Genomic DNA, 17,021 nt, shown 5'->3' with positions numbered 1-17,021 from the left:
ACCTTGGAATTACAACAATTGAGACCACAGTGTCGAAAATTAAGCCAACCTCACTTCAAGCAAAGGAGCTTAGGGAGTCATCTGTCGCTATTTGGGACAAAGTAACAATGACTCCCTGTTTTAATATGAACGCTGTGGATAATTTGTTCCAAGACATATGTGGAAAAAAAGACCATTTGGTGGTAAAGTTTTCAGAAACGGTGGTGACTTTCGGCAAACTCTACCAATAGTGGAAGGTTGAAAAAGAGCCCAAATTGTACAGTCCACCATTAAATACTCAAGATCAAGGAATAAGTTATCATGGTTCCAGTTACAACAGAATATGAGAACGTCTCAGGACGAAGTTGAGTACAACTCATGGTTACTGAAACTTGGCAATGGAGAGTTGTCAAATGTATATGGTCTACCAGAAGACACAGTTCAAATCCCGAAATCTTCTATTGATGAGGGTGATTTAATTATAGCTATTTTTGGCGACTCAATTGATATAACTGATGCCACGTTAGAAGCAATTGCCAATAAAGCAATTCTTACGCCATTGAATGATGACGTTCATGCCTTGAACGACAAAATTCTCAGTCAAGTTCAAGGTGAACACTCAACATGTCCTTGGATATTGTAGGATTTTATTTGCCTCTCCCAGTGTTTTTACACGGGCAGTTATATGTGGCTTTTTCCAGTGGAAGGAAAAGCCAACAAATAAGGGTCAAAATATTTGAGACACCGAAGCAAAGTAAACTTATTTCTAATGTTGACAAATGGTTTACTGTGTGTACAAAGAAGTATTTTATTTAAGTATATAGAAGTATTTGGCTATTTTTAAGAATTGTAGAAGCCAAAAAATTTTGTACACAAAATGGGAACTAACTACTAGCCGCGGTCTACCAACCAAACATTGGGCATGGGCAGGGCCTTGGGGGCAGATTCCAAGTGCGCTCAACCATGTGAAATAGCTTACGCTCAGGAACATTGAGTAATAGTGCGATTGGATAGCTCTACCAGTTCATTTCCTTTAGGAATAGGGCTATGGGATAGCTCTACCCATTCACTTTCTTCAGGGATAGCGCTATAGGATAGCTCTACCCGAACAGTATTAACTACAGAGCGTTTTCATACACAAGGAAGGAGTGGCAGGAGAGGTACACCAGGTATTTATTTTTGCTATTAATCTGCACACACGCCAGTCTGGTGCATGGGTACACCCCATTGCGTGGTTCGTGATCACCGCGCGCTCCCGAAGGGCACGCAATCACTCGTCACTGGTATTTTGTTGCTGGCTTTTATAAGAGCTTGCAGTCTCTGAGGCATGGACTTAATGAGTGTCAAACAGTACTCTTCATCAATCTGGCTCCAACCTTCTCTGATTGTTGTTGCCAGGTCAGCTTTGCAGGTTGAAGCCTTGTCATAGACCATTTTCTTCAACTTCCACCAAAGATTTTCAATTGGATTGAGATCCGGACTATTTGCCTGCCATGACATTGACTTTATGTGTCTTTTTTCAAGGAATGTTTTCATAATTTTTGCTCTATGGCAGGATGCATTATCATCTTGAAAAATGATTTCATCATCCTCAAACATCCTTTCAATTAATGGGATAAGAAAAGTGTCCAAAATATCAACATAAACTTGTGCAGTTATTGAAGATGTAATGACAGCCATCTCCCCAGTGCCTTTACGTGACATGCAGCCCCATATCATCAATGACTGTGGAAATTTGCATATTCTCTTCAGGCAGTCATCTTTATAAATCTCATTGGAACGGGACCAAACAAAAGTTCCAGCATCATCACTTGGCCCAATGCAGATTCGTGATTCATCACTGAATATGACTTTCATCCACTTATCCACAGTCCACGATTGCTTTTCCTTAGCCCATTGTAACCTTGTTTTTTCTGTTTAGGTGTTAATGGCTTTCGTTTAGCTTTTCTGTATGTAAATCCCATTTCCTTTAGGCGGTTTCTTACAGTTCGGTCACAGACGTTGACTCCAGGTTCTACCCATTTCCAACATTGGAGACATATTGCTTGAAGTTTCCAGTCTTGACACTTTGATGTCTTCCTTGGTCTACCAGTATGTTTACCTTTAACAACCTTCCCATGTTGTTTGTATTTAGTCCAGATTTTAGACACAGCTGTGAACAACCAACATCTTTTGCAACATTGCGTGATGATTTACCCTCTTTTAAGAGTTTGATAATCCTCTCCTTTGTTTCAATTGACATCTCTCGTGTTGGAGCCATGATTCATGTCTGTCCATTTGGTGCAACAGCTCTCCAAGGTGTGATCACTCCTTTTTAGATGCAGACTAACGAGCAGATCTAATTTGATGCAGGTGTTATTTTGGGGTATGAGAATTTACAGGGTGATTCCATAATTTTTTCCTCAAAATTGAGTGATTCCATAATTTTTCCCCTACGCTTGGTTAAAAAAAGTAACCATTACTGACTACCTCATTTTTTGTTCTTGATTTCTTATAGTGTTTCTTAAAGCCAGAAAGTTGCCATTTGAAATGAATTTAGTCTTGTGCCATGTCTCTGATCTGCTTTTTTTCTACAAAATTAAACAACTGAATGAACATCCTCCAAGGCCGGTGATTCCATAATTTTTGCCGGGGGTTGTATACAAGTCATAACAATCTTTTTATATAATTGCCTTGTAATGTTTTAATTTCCTGTTCTGTCACAGTATCCCAGAATTCCAAGCGGAGGAAGTTCACCGACCGCCATATTGGGACACCAAAGTGATGGGTATCTCAATATGGAAACTGCTGCTGGTACCAACCTATTGCGCATTACCACCAGAGGAACACCGTCACACCACACACTCTATACACCGTATGCACCACACACACACTCTCACACACACTCACCCAGCCTCTTGCGCGGTACCACCAGCAGAACACCGTCACGAACACACTGCCGCCGGGATCAGCCGAATGATACACTGACTGCTGCCATCTTTGTACAGGAGGAGTGCATGAGCAGTTTTAATGTGACCGCCGCTATCTGTCTGCACAAAGATGGCATCCGTCTGATTTACTGCACCTGCGTGAATTACGTGCAGGTGCAGTTAATCATTTGGCTGATCTCGGCGGCAGATGCGCGACGTATCTACAGGCAGAGGAAGCCGGTCACATTAAAGGGGTTTTCCCATGAACGAAAGTTCATTTTAAAAATTTACTGTGTCTGACCGTGTATGGAACATACCACATGTCCTGGGCAGGGGAGGAAGCAAAAGACAATACTGACATTACAGCAGGGGATCACAGTGGATTCATTTTGTGAGGTAAAATTTCACTGACTGTTTTTTAAAAATATTTTACCTCACAAAATGTATCCTCTGCAATCTCCTGCTGTAATGTCAGTATTGTCTTTTGCTTCCCCCCTGCCCAGGAGCTGTGGTATGTTTGGTACACGGTCAGACACAGACAGTTTTTAAAATGAACTTTTGTTCATGGGAAAACCCCTTTAAAAAGCAAATATCAACGCCAACATGTCTCCTCATAAAACGTACGCTAATGACAATGAAAGGAAAACGGCAAAGGCACAATGTCGAAGACAACAAAGGGAAAATGAGACTCTTGAAGAGCAACAGCATTGCTGGGACAAAAACAACGCATATAAGCGTAGGCGTCAAGCACATGAATCCCGATTCAAAAGTCATTAGGCAACAACAGCACCGCATGCCTGCCCCTATCGTGACATTACCGCCGTCCTGATATGATAGCATCAGGCCTCCATCTAGTGTTAAAGATAATACAATAATTAAAGCAAAGATAATGACGACCCTGCTCGTAAGAGCTTACAATATACAATGACATATTCACAGAGTGAAAAAAACAATAAACAAAACCGTAACAGTATGGGCTGTTTCGCCAATAATGTTTGCCATTAATTATTGTCAGGCTTGACTATCAATAACCAATATTCGGCTAATACCTCACCTGTTACACACTCCGATTCCTTTATAATATACTATATGAACAGCGACTGAGACAAAACCGTATTTCAATAAAATATATTTATTACACACAAGTCTACAGTTAATATACTACTAAATAATCACACTACCACAGTATAGCACACAATACTAATATATACTTACACCCACAATCTAATTATACTTCCCACCCACTTACTTAAAAACATACATACATTAATGGTTATATCCCACCCACCTATCACTACACTGTCCCTATGGACTACAAAGCGATAAAAGCAGTGATAGTTAGCCGAGTCTGACAGTGCTGATTGACCGTGACCACAGCTGCTTGATGGTGGGAGATGGGTTGCTGCAGCCAGAGGGGACCCTGGGCTTATGTAGGTGAGCAGAAGAGTGTGAAAGGTTGCGGTCTGCTGCATACAAAGAGGACATGGGGAGCAGGGCTGAAGGGGCTGTGTGCAGAGAGGGGCTGCTGTATGAAGCAGCAGTGAACGCTGGAGAGGGAGGACATGGAGACAGGGGAGCAGGGATGAAGAGTTGCGGTAGCACACGGGGCTGGAAGGGGACACAAAGGACCAGTGGCGGACACTGACAGCTTTGGGCCCCTGTGCAAGAAATGTGTCTGGGCCCCCCTCCCTGCCCAGCATCATACCTCCCAACTTTTGAAGATGGGAAAGAGGGACAAAGCAACGCGCGCCACGGCAAATTTTAGGCCATGCCTCTGGACATGTGGGGCTGGAGAGGGAGGTAGGTCAGGTGGGGCCAGGCAGAGCAGAAAAGAGAGAGCGTTCCCTTGTGGCCACGCCCTCCACCAGCTTCCTGCATGTGTGCACGGTGTGCACGCAGGGCGCTTTGAAGTGCCAGGTTCCCCCACTGATATTATTATATCAGCGCTGGCATCCAGACCCCTGCAGGCAGCGGCTGCTGCCAGAACAAAGGATCTCTTTGATCCTATTGTTCCAGAAGTGTAGTTATCTCATGACATGGTAATTAGCCACAGACAACAGATGGACATCTGCCCATCTTCTGTTGATATACCCAGACATTTCTTGTATTGGGCATATCTAAACAAAAGCATATGGGGGCGTTATTAGAAGGGGCATGTGGAGACACGGGGGTTGGCGGATGCCCAGGTCCACTAGCCGGTACCGCATTGACCAGGTATTGTTTCGCCGGTGTGGCAATGTTTTATTGAACCACAAAACAGGCAGATAACATGTAGAACAGTCCCAGTAAAATACCCCAAGATGGCGCACATTGCAGAGTCCCACCCTTCCGCTGACTCGCTGGGATAATGGCAGCTGTTACTTCAGAGCTTCCAGGGTCGACTACCCCATCTGTGGCACGCACACAGAGAGGAAGTAACGACAAATGTGGGAAGATGATAGTCCATTCAGGTTCAGCTGACCAAAGGGTCACAACCTGGCTTCATCTTCCAGGGTCGACTAACCCACCTGTGACACACACAGAGAGGAGGTAATGACAAGATTAAGAATATGACAGTCCACTGAGATAAAAGGCCAGTTGACCCCAGGGTCACAACCTGGCTTCTCTGAACATCTCCATGGAGCCAGGCAAATGGCGGGTCCAAATCATTGCTTTCTCCAAACGTATCCATGATTCGGCGATGGTCAATTGAGCAGACCTGTATTCTTCCAACCATGGCTGAAGTCCCCTAGGCCAGCATCCTGTAGAATAATGAATCTGTGGACCTCGTGATGGAGCCATGATGTATTGGCTGCTGTTCTGTCTCTTGTCCGTTGCATGTCCGGATGTCTTGGCTGAATCTCTGTCTGTCTCTCTCAATAGAGGCATGTAACCTCTTTTTATACTTAACAAGTGTCCTTCATTCAGTATTGACATAAAGGGTAAGAACAGAGATGAGATCAAGTAGCATGACGTGATTATTTAATCTATTTGCATAGTTTTTCCTCCTCTGTTTTTTAAGTCACCAAACTATCTGACCTACACAATGCATAATTAGCATATCAGTAAACAGTCTGTTCTTTCTGGCTTGCTAAAAATAGTTGTCTAGTTAATTAAGATACAATGCTGTGTCTCCACAGGGGACAATCTCTGGAATATGGGGGAGCATAGGGGATACATATATACACATATATATGTACTTACATGCATGGATAGCATGCAAATACACATATATACACAAGTACAACTAGTGGTACCCAATTCCCCAACGTATCTAGTTCAATCTGCTAACATTGACCTACAAAGCCATCCATAATCTGTCTCCTCCAAACATCTCCAAACTAATCTTCCAATATCTTCCAACACATGACCTCTGGTCCTCCCAAGTCGTCCTAATATCCTCCACACTCAAATGTTCCTCACACAATTGCCTTCAAGGCTTCTCCTAATTGTACCCCATCCTCTGGAATTCTGTGCCTCAGCATATCCGGCTATCTGCAATATTTGTAACTAGCAGATGGAACTTGAAAACGTACCTCTTCAGGAAGGCTTGCAGCCTGCCATGACCTGCTATCACCTCATCACCATCAAAGCTGTTACAACCCCCTACTCTACTGTCTCCTTTCCCATTATCCTGTAGACCAGGGGTGTCAAACTGCATTCCTCGAGGGCCTCAAACCATGCGTGTTTTCAAGATTTCCTTCTCATTGCACAAGGTGCTGGAATCATTCTGTGCAGGTGATTAAATGATCACCTGTGCAATACAAGGAAATCCTGAAAACATGACCTGTTTGCAGCCCTTGAGGAATTCAGTTTGACACCCCTGCTGTAGACTGTAAGCCAGCAAGGTCAAGGCCCTATCTTTTTTGTACCAGTCTGTCAGCGTTAGTTTGTTCACAGTATTTTATATTTGTAACCTGTATGTAACCCCTTCTCGTGTACAGCACCATGGAATCAATGGTGCTGTAAAAATAATAATAATAATAATAATAATAATAATAATAAATATCTGTAAACATAGACATAAACATCTATCTGTATATTTACCAATTTATACATATGCAGCGCCCCAGAGTCCTGGTCGTTGCAGTACTGATGCTCCGCCGCTAAGGGGGGCTATGGTACGTCTGATGGCACTGAAGGAGTTCTTCTGACCAGGTATCACAGTCACCAATACACTTCACAGTCTGGCCTCCAGGGGGGAGCTAAGGGTTCTATGTATTAGGCCACTCCTCACAATCTGGTAAAACTGGGGGTCAGGCAGAAAGTTAGACAGAAAGCTGACTGGGTTGGAACCAGGCAACACCTTGTGGCAGAGGGTGTTGTAGGGGAAGATTCAGAGGGGTCCCTGTCAGGGGTGGGATCCTGACAGAGGCCTAGCAACCAGAGAGAACGTTACGGGACCGCGCCTGCACGATATAGCGGCGGTACCCCAAGAAAGGACAAGAAGCGAGGTTCATTGTGCTGAGTGAGAAACGAGATCAACGCAACAAGGAGAATACCAGTAGGAGTCGTGCTGTAAGACGAGGCAACATCCTACTGAGGCGCGTAACCGGTGGCCGGAACGCCGAGGAAGTATAGAGCTCCAGGCCAAACTTCAAACCTATGGCAGGACAGTCAGTTATAGGCGGGCTGTCTCACCCAATTGACCTAGGAAGACACAGGGGGGTAACAACAGGAGTGGGGCGACGCTAGAGTCCCGGAAGAGCTCCGAGCCTCCCCGTCATACGGGTGCGTCCTAACCATAAGATCTGGGGGACGTGGAAGAACATGAGAATCAAGTTGTGAGGGAACACGAGAAACAGACACAACAGTTGTGGGGACTATCCCGTAGCACAGCAGGGGAGGACCACAACACACAAGCGCTAGAAGGTAGGCACAGATTTCCACCTGCAAAGGGAACTCTGGAGGTGCCATCGGACCGGCCAGGCTTGCGCAGCCCGGTTAACCGTATTCCGGATTGAGGATCCTGAAGCCTTCAGTAAAGAGGTAAAGAGACTGCAACCTGGTGTCCTCGTTATTTACTGCAACCTGCACCGCACCATTACATCACCTCCATCAACACCTTCATTGTACGCCCCTCAGCAGGGTCACGGACCGGGTCTAGCCACCGTGACAACCCCAGAACAGAGACTCAGAGGCCCGGTACGGGTACCCCTCAGCCCTGAGACAGTGGGGGCGCTACAACTTGGCGTCACGAACAGGATCTACTTAAGCCTGAGGAATCGGGTCATGTGTGCCTTGGAACTGTGATTTATTATACTTGGACTGTGACTTATTGCAAAGACTGTGCAGTGCCACTTGCCGCCAAAAACCGCCGCCATTACAGCGCTAAGGAGAGCGCAGGAGAAGAAGAGGGGCGTGGAAGTGGGCATAAACCAGCTGAAGAGCGCGAAAGACAATGACCGCCCCGTCTAAATATTTCTGTACCGTGAGGACGTGTCCGTCAGCAGCCGATATCCGCCTCCTGATTCTCAATGGTGGGCGGAGACAGAGAAAACGAAACCGCCCACGAAGGAGAGAGCGGGAAAAGGATCAGGAAGCGACCCACGTGGAGGACGCCATGGCCAGCAGCTCGGGACCCGAATGTGGGGTTGAAGCAGAAGTCTCCCCCAACTACCCGGACGAGCACCGCAGCCAATTCTCCACGGACAGCGCTGATCTCTTGCAGGCTGAGATGGGGGACTTGATCCACCAGCTCCTTCAGCTGAACGTGAAGGCCCAGGCTCCGCACCAGGTAGCGCCGGAAGGAAGTCCTCTGGCATCGGATCCTGTACCACTACCGGAGTTGTTGCTGAGGCCCTCGCCGACACAGCCAGCGGAACCCGCCGCGGAGGAGGAGCCTGCATTGGCTGGTGAGTCCGCCGACCCCGTCCCGCTGGCAGAGGGCTTGTTAGTCGGCCCCGTTGCAGCACCCCCTCTCCCTGGGACCCATAGACTCCAGCGCCTGTTACCATGGGAGGAGGCAACGGGTATGGAACACCTCCTGAAAGCCCCGATTCCGCCAACTACCCTGCTGTGTGAGGCCCATGCGGAGCGCACGGTATGCCGCTGGGTGAACCCAGGATCCAACCTCATGGGGTTCCCTGGGGTGAAGACACGGGAAGGGGAGATGGTGCAGGCCCTGAGCTGGGAGGAATACCAAACCCAGCTGGAACAGCAGTGGGAGGAGAAGGAAAAGGCGTACCAGGCCGGGCTGGAGACCCACCATCAAAAAGACCTGGCGGTCAAGGACCGGGCCCGCAAGGACCCCACTGCTCACCAGGCCCCGCGCAGGCAGGGCACTATTGTCGCCTTCAAGCTCCGTGGAGGCTGGGGCTTTATCAAAGAGCCGGGCCTATACGCCGAAGTCTTCGTCAACCGAGTCGCATCTCAGAGAGGGCCACCCAGACCGGGATCTCTACCCGGGGGACGAAGTCACCTACACCCGGCATTTTGGGGAAAAGGGGTGGTTCGCCCTGAATGTCCACAAAAAGCGCAGCCCCGTGACACCCTCGACTAAGGTGTCAGAGAAGCTGTCCCCCATAGCCAAGGTGCTCCCTTATGATCAGCCCACGGTCATCACCAAGACCACCGTGGTCACTCCAACGTGCACTATGGTCAAGACCACGACCTGCAGCATCGTCACCTCAACCACCCTAGTGGCCAAGGAGGCGCCTCTTCAGGTGGGCGGTGCCCCTGCTGCTCCAGAACTGAAGACAGTGGGTACGCAGACCCCCAGATGGGACAACACTCCTCCTTACGCAGTACCAGGCGGCGGGCAATATCCACAGGGGTTGCCTCCGCCGGTGCTGCCTCCTGAGTGGTTCAAGTAAATATCTTAACACTTTGCCAATGTAAATAGTTGACTGTTTGTCCTTCTGATGTTTTGCTGCTACAACCCGATCAGGACTCTTTGCGAAGACACTGGTCTTGGAACCAGCACCGGAGTCCTTGCTGCGAACAGACTTGCAGCTTGAGAAGTTGCACTACCTCATAGAGACTTGGTCCCCTCTTAAAGGGAATGTTCACATATTGCACTTATGAACAGTGTTGCCTTAAGATGGTTAAATGGCAATAATGTCTTGAAAGAAGAAGTTAAATGTAGCTAACTAGTTGATTGTGAGAAATGTTTAATGATGTTGATAAAAGAATGAGGACAGAAAGTGAACCCGTACGGGGTTAGTTAGTGAGTCCTCCTAGGAGCTATACAGAGATGGCTCAGTAATCCTGAACTGAAAGATGGATGATAAGTTCTATACCGTGTATAGTAGTGGAAAGGCAGTAGGCCCGGGCAGAAAGGGGCGGTCCTGTAACAGAAAGGAGAGGCAGTAGGCCTGGAGCAGATAGGACAGGCGGTCCTGCAGATGTAAAGAAGGAGAATGCAGAAAAGTTGATTAGCCTTATAATGTTTTATAAGAAGGTCTTTAGTGGATTCAGCGAGTACGTCCTTAAAGGCAATGTTAAATTATTGTTCAAAAATTTTGCACTTAGTAGAATACCCGGTTGGGTAAGAAAAGTTATTTATAGTATGTTATTTAAAGTATTTAACCATGTTTGTAACGTTCAAGTGTCCTCACCTCCCATAAAGGGAAGCTCTGTTAAAAAGTTTACTTGTACTTGCATTTTCAAAATTGTATGTCTTTTTGCTGACATGTATTGTTGTTTTCTTCCCAGTCCAGGAGTACTGGATTTAACCGGGGGGGAGTGCAGCGCCCCAGAGTCCTGGTCGTTGCAGTACTGATGCTCCGCCGCTAAGGGGGGCTATGGTACGTCTGATGGCACTGAAGGAGTTCTTCTGACCAGGTATCACAGTCACCAATACACTTCACAGTCTGGCCTCCAGGGGGAGCTAAGGGTTCTATGTATTAGGCCACTCCTCACAATCTGGTAAAACTGGGGGTCAGGCAGAAAGTTAGACAGAAAGCTGACTGGGTTGGAACCAGGCAACACCTTGTGGCAGAGGGTGTTGTAGGGGAAGATTCAGAGGGGTCCCTGTCAGGGGTGGGATCCTGACAGAGGCCTAGCAACCAGAGAGAACGTTACGGGACCGCGCCTGCACGATATAGCGGCGGTACCCCAAGAAAGGACAAGAAGCGAGGTTCATTGTGCTGAGTGAGAAACGAGATCAACGCAACAAGGAGAATACCAGTAGGAGTCGTGCTGTAAGACGAGGCAACATCCTACTGAGGCGCGTAACCGGTGGCCGGAACGCCGAGGAAGTATAGAGCTCCAGGCCAAACTTCAAACCTACGGCACGACAGTCAGTTATAGGCGGGCTGTCTCACCCAATTGACCTAGGAAGACACAGGGGGGTAACAACAGGAGTGGGGCTCCGAGCCTCCCCGTCATACGGGTGCGTCCTAACCATAAGATCTGGGGGACGTGGAAGAACATGAGAATCAAGTTGTGAGGGAACACGAGAAACAGACACAACAGTTGTGGGGACTATCCCGTAAGCACAGCAGGGGAGGACCACAACACACAAGCGCTAGAAGGTAGGCACAGATTTCCACCTGCAAAGGGAACTCTGGAGGTGCCATCGGACCGGCCAGGCTTGCACAGCCCGGTTAAACGTATTTCGGATTGAGGATCCTGAAGCCTTCAGTAAAGATGTAAAGGGACTGCAACCTGGTGTCCTCGTTATTTACTGCAACCTGCACCGCACCATTACATCACCTCCATCAACACCTTCATTGTACGCCCCTCAGCAGGGTAACGAACCGGGTCTAGCCACCGTGACAACCCCAGAACAGAGACTCAGAGGCCCGGTACCGGGTACCCCTCGGCCCTGCGACAGTGGGGGCGCTACACATACATGTCTATATACCTATATGCGGCGCCCCAGGGTCCTAATTGGTTTTATATTGGTGTTTGTGTCCCTTTTGATATAATAAAGTTTGTATTCTTTTTTCATTATTTAGCAGGTGTGCACATTTTTATGCATTGGTCTTTCCTTTTTTGTTTTGGTTTACATTTTCCATGCATCATGGTGCACCCTGATTCGTGATATATCACATTTATGCATACCGTACTTTAAGTGATTGTTGTGCGCCTTATATCTTATTCTCTAGTTACTTCATTCACACCCTACTTTCATGAGGGTGTTTTTCTTCTTAGGTAGCACACGGTCTATTGTTGACTCTAGATATTCTTAGTATAAGGGTTATTAGACACCTTATTATTTATTATTATCTGCATACATTTTTTGTCTATTGGTGTTGGCTTCAGTTTTTGCTAGGATGGATTGGGAATCCCGCGAGGCTGCATGGCGGACTCAATCATCTAGTTTGTTTTCGAATATTGTACCTGTAGCGAATGATTCTGATTTCACCAGACTTTCTTCTGATCTCATATCAGCCAATAAATCGGCTGTACGTCTTTTGTGGAATATTAGAACTCTGGAGGAATACCTCAGAGTAGGGATTGTACCACGGGGTTTGCGGGTCCAAATTTTTCCTGCATGGGAACCTTCATCTTCCTTTCAACATATGTGGGAAAAGGGACTGTTACAATATTCAAATATCATTATAAATATGTTATTGGAACATGATAGACAACTTCTTACCTCTACCAAACAAAATATCAGAGATCTGGAAAACAAGTTGGATGCTTTTGATGAGATACAAATGGTATCACCATTTAAATCTAAATTAAAAGAGACTCTTGATAAGTTCGAAAAGGAGGTTATTGATCATAAGCAAAGGAAATTTCAGAGGGACCGTTTGGATTTTGACAACGAAAGGGCTTTCCGATGGAGACATTCAGGGAACTCTCGCTCAGCTCAACAACCATCGAATAACTCTACATCAGTGCCCCCTGAGACTGTGGCAGGTGCTACTAGTTCGAGGGATTTTTTATCCTCGGGAGGCAGCGACCTCGATACAAGACCAGACGGGGATGCAAACATCAGAAATCTCAGAAAACGTCAGACCAATCGAAGGGGTTCCGTGTCGCCCTATCGTCGCAATTACAAGACCAAACGTCAGTGACTGCATCTTCTAACTCCCTCTCCACAGGGGCATCAGCGCAGGTACAATCTTCTGTTTTACAGGTTATAAATCTATCAGATTATGTCTCATCACCAGCTGAATACTCTGTGTTACAGAGGGGATTGTCCTTTTCTCCCACTCAAACCACGGATAAATTTGATCTTATTAAGGATCTTTATTTATTTTGTAGAAAATTGATTTTACAGGTGATTCATAAACAACCAGAAGCCATTCAAACCTCCTCCATCGATGATCAACAAGTGCTCCAGGATCTCTTGGATCCTTTAGAAGAAAACTCCACGCCACCAGGTAGGAAAAGCTTTCCATACAAAAACAAATCTTCTACTGCTCCCTCCTTTTCTTTGGTTCCAGCGGTTAAATTCTTTTTTGAAACCACCAAAAGGGACATTTTACATTTACCGCCTACCATTGGTAATTTTAACAACCTTTCTTTGCCAGAAAGGAAAGCTATTGGCTCCATGAAAAATAATGATTCCATCATTATCAGAGAAGCCGATAAGGGTGGGAACGTGGTGCTTTGGCCCATCCACCTATACCTTGAGGATGCTAACAGACAATTGAATAATCCCAGTTTTTATGTAATACTACCCTCTGATCTGACAGAGGGGTTCTTAGAGAGACTGCATAAACTGATTAATCAAGCAGCATCTATGGGGACTATCTCTATAAATGAAAAGAAATTCATGTGGGTTGACAATTCAGTCATCCCCACATTCTACCTCTTGCCTAAAGTTCATAAGAACTCCCTCAAACCACCAGGGAGGCCAATTGTGTTTAGCATTAGGAGCATGTGTGAACGGGTCTGCAACTATGTTGATTTTTTTATACAACCAATAGCATCAGCGCTACCATCTTTCATTAAAGATACGTCAGAGTTTATTCATATTTGCTGTAACATCACTCTGACTGGCCAAGAATTACTTGTGACTTGTGATGTTGAATCACTATATTCCAACATTAGTCACTCCCAGGGCATTAAGGCATTAGCGTTTTTCCTTAATCAACCTAATGGGACCAACCGTCTCCATGACTCCTTCATTTTAGATCTTCTCAGTTTTGTCTTGCATCATAACTATTTCCTTTTTGGTAGGATGCATTACAAGCAAGTATCAGGCGTGGCCATGGGCTCATGCTGTGCGCCGGCCTACGCAAACATCTTTCTTGGATGGTGGGAAGAGACGGTTGTTTTTCGTTCCCAGGGATTTCGGGATCATGTTAAACATTGGCACCGCTACATAGATGATGTCTTTTTCATCTGGGTAGGTACTCAAGCTGCATGTGCACAATTCCTGAGAGAACTCAATGATAACATGCTTAATATCTTTTTAACACACTCTTGTGTCATGATTCCCAATGGCAGGGACTTAGGCAAAAACGGACAAGCTCTAGGAAGGATGGTATCTTAGGTAACCGCGATACTGAACCTAACACGCAACTAAAAATAGCCAGGGGGTGTGCCTACGTTGTCTCTAGACACCTCGCGCCAGCCGGAGAACTAACTACCCCTAATAGAGGAATACACAGACCTGACTTGCCTCCAGGGAAACCCCAAAGGTTATAGTAGCCCCCCACATATAATAACGGTTAGGTAAGAGGAAAACACAAACGCAGTATGAATATAGATTCAGCAAAGCGAGGCCCTCTGACTAGATAGCGGAATATACAAAAGAGGACTTCGCGGTCACCTCAAAACCCTGAACAGCCATCCTGGAATTACCTTAACTCCGTTGTCAACTCATGACACCGGAGTAGCAATTCCAGATCACTAGAGCTTCCAGCCGCACGAGATATGAAAATGCATGCTGGACAAAACAAACACAAAAGCCAAAGATTCAACTTAGCTGACTTGCAGACTTGGAGCAGGAAGCAAGCAACAAGGTGCTCTGATAACATTGATTGCCGGCACTGCAATGACTGGGAAGCCAGACTAAATAGGAGACTCCCAATTTCCTAATGGAAACAGGTGCACTGGAAAAAACAAGACACCAGTCAACCAGTACCACCAGTAACCACCAGAGGGACCCAAAAACAGAATTCACAACAGTACCCCCCCTTAAGGAGGGGGCACCGAACCCTCATGAGAACCACCAGGGCGATCTGGATGCGCCCTATGAAAGGCGTGAACCAAATCCGAAGCATGAACATCAGAGGCAGTCACCCAAGAATTATCCTCCTGACCGTATCCCTTCCATTTAACCAAATACTGAAGTCTCCGTCTGGAAATGCGAGAGTCCAAAATCTTCTCCACAACATACTCCAATTCACCCTCCACCAGCACAGGAGCAGGAGGCTCAACAGAAGGAACAACTGGTACCTCGTACCTCCGCAACAACGACCGATGGAAGACATTATGAATGGTGAAAGATGCTGGTAAATCCAAACGAAAAGATACAGGATTAAGAATCTCCAAAATCTTATAAGGACCTATAAACCGAGGCTTAAACTTAGGAGAGGAGACCTTCATAGGGACAAAACGAGAAGACAACCACACCAAGTCCCGAACACGGAGATGATGACCCACACGACGATGACGATTAGCAAACTGCTGAGTCTTCTCCTGAGACAGCTTCAAATTGTCCACCACATGACTCCAAATCTGGTGCAGTCTATCCACCACAGTGTCCACTCCAGGACTATCCGAAGATTCCACCTGGCCAGATGAAAAACGAGGGTGAAACCCTGAATTGCAAAAGAAAGGAGAAACCAGAGTGGCAGAACTGGCCCGATTATTGAGGGCAAACTCTGCCAACGGCAAAAAGGCGACCCAATCATCCTGATCAGCAGACACAAAACACCTCAAATAAGTCTCCAAGGTCTGATTAGTTCGCTCCGTCTGGCCATTAGTCTGGGGATGGAACGCAGACGAAAAAGACAAATCAATGCCCATCCTGGCACAGAACGCTCGCCAGAACCTGGACACAAATTGAGATCCCCTGTCAGAAACGATGTTTTCCGGGATACCATGTAAACGAACCACATTCTGAAAAAATAAAGGAACCAACTCCGATGAAGAAGGCAATTTGGGCAAGGGTACCAAATGAACCATCTTAGAAAAACGGTCACACACCACCCAAATGACGGACATTTTCTGAGAAACCGGGAGGTCCGAGATAAAGTCCATAGAGATGTGCGTCCACGGCCTCTTCGGAATAGGCAAGGACAACAACAATCCACTAGCCCGAGAACAGCAAGGCTTGGCCCGAGCACAAACATCACAAGACTGTACAAAGGTACGCACATCCCGAGACAGGGAAGGCCACCAGAAGGACCTGGCCACCAAATCTCTGGTACCAAAAATTCCAGGGTGACCTGCCAACACAGAAGAATGAACCTCTGAGATGACTCTACTGGTCCATTCATCTGGAACAAACAGTCTCCCAGGCGGACAACGATCAGGCCTATCAGTCTGAAACTCCTGCAAAGCACGCCGCACGTCTGGGGAGACAGCAGACAAAATCACTCCATCCTTAAGGATACCCGTAGGCTCAGAATCACCAGAGGAGTCAGGCTCAAAACTCCTAGAAAGAGCATCTGCCTTCACATTTTTCGAGCCCGGCAAGTATGAAACCACAAAATTAAACCGGGAGAAAAACAAAGACCAGCGCGCCTGTCTAGGATTCAGACGCCTGGCAGACTCAAGGTAAATCAGATTCTTGTGATCAGTCAAGACCACCACCTGATGTCTAGCACCCTCAAGCCAATGACGCCACTCCTCAAATGCCCACTTCATAGCCAAGAGCTCCCGATTACCGACATCATAATTTCGCTCGGCGGGCGAAAATTTTCGAGAGAAGAATGCACATGGTCTCATCACTGAGCAATCGGGACCTTTCTGCGACAAAACCGCCCCTGCTCCAATCTCGGAAGCATCAACCTCAACCTGAAAAGGGAGCGAAACATCAGGCTGACGCAACACAGGGGCAGAAGAAAAGCGGCGCTTAAGCTCCCGAAAGGCCTCCACAGCCGCAGAGGACCAATTGGCAACATCAGCACCCTTCTTAGTCAAATCAGTCAGAGGTCTAACCACACTTGAAAACCCAGTTATAAATCGACGATAGAAATTAGCAAAGCCCAAGAACTTCTGAAGACTCTTCAGGGAAGTAGGCTGCGTCCAATCACAAATAGCCCGAACCTTGACAGGATCCATCTCAACAGAAGAAGG

Source organism: Ranitomeya variabilis, chromosome 1 (assembly GCF_051348905.1).
Source record: "Ranitomeya variabilis isolate aRanVar5 chromosome 1, aRanVar5.hap1, whole genome shotgun sequence".
In the NCBI taxonomy this organism is placed as follows: Eukaryota; Metazoa; Chordata; class Amphibia; order Anura; family Dendrobatidae; genus Ranitomeya; species Ranitomeya variabilis.
The sequence above is the reverse complement of the archived record's forward strand: the minus strand, read 5'-3'. Positions refer to the sequence as shown.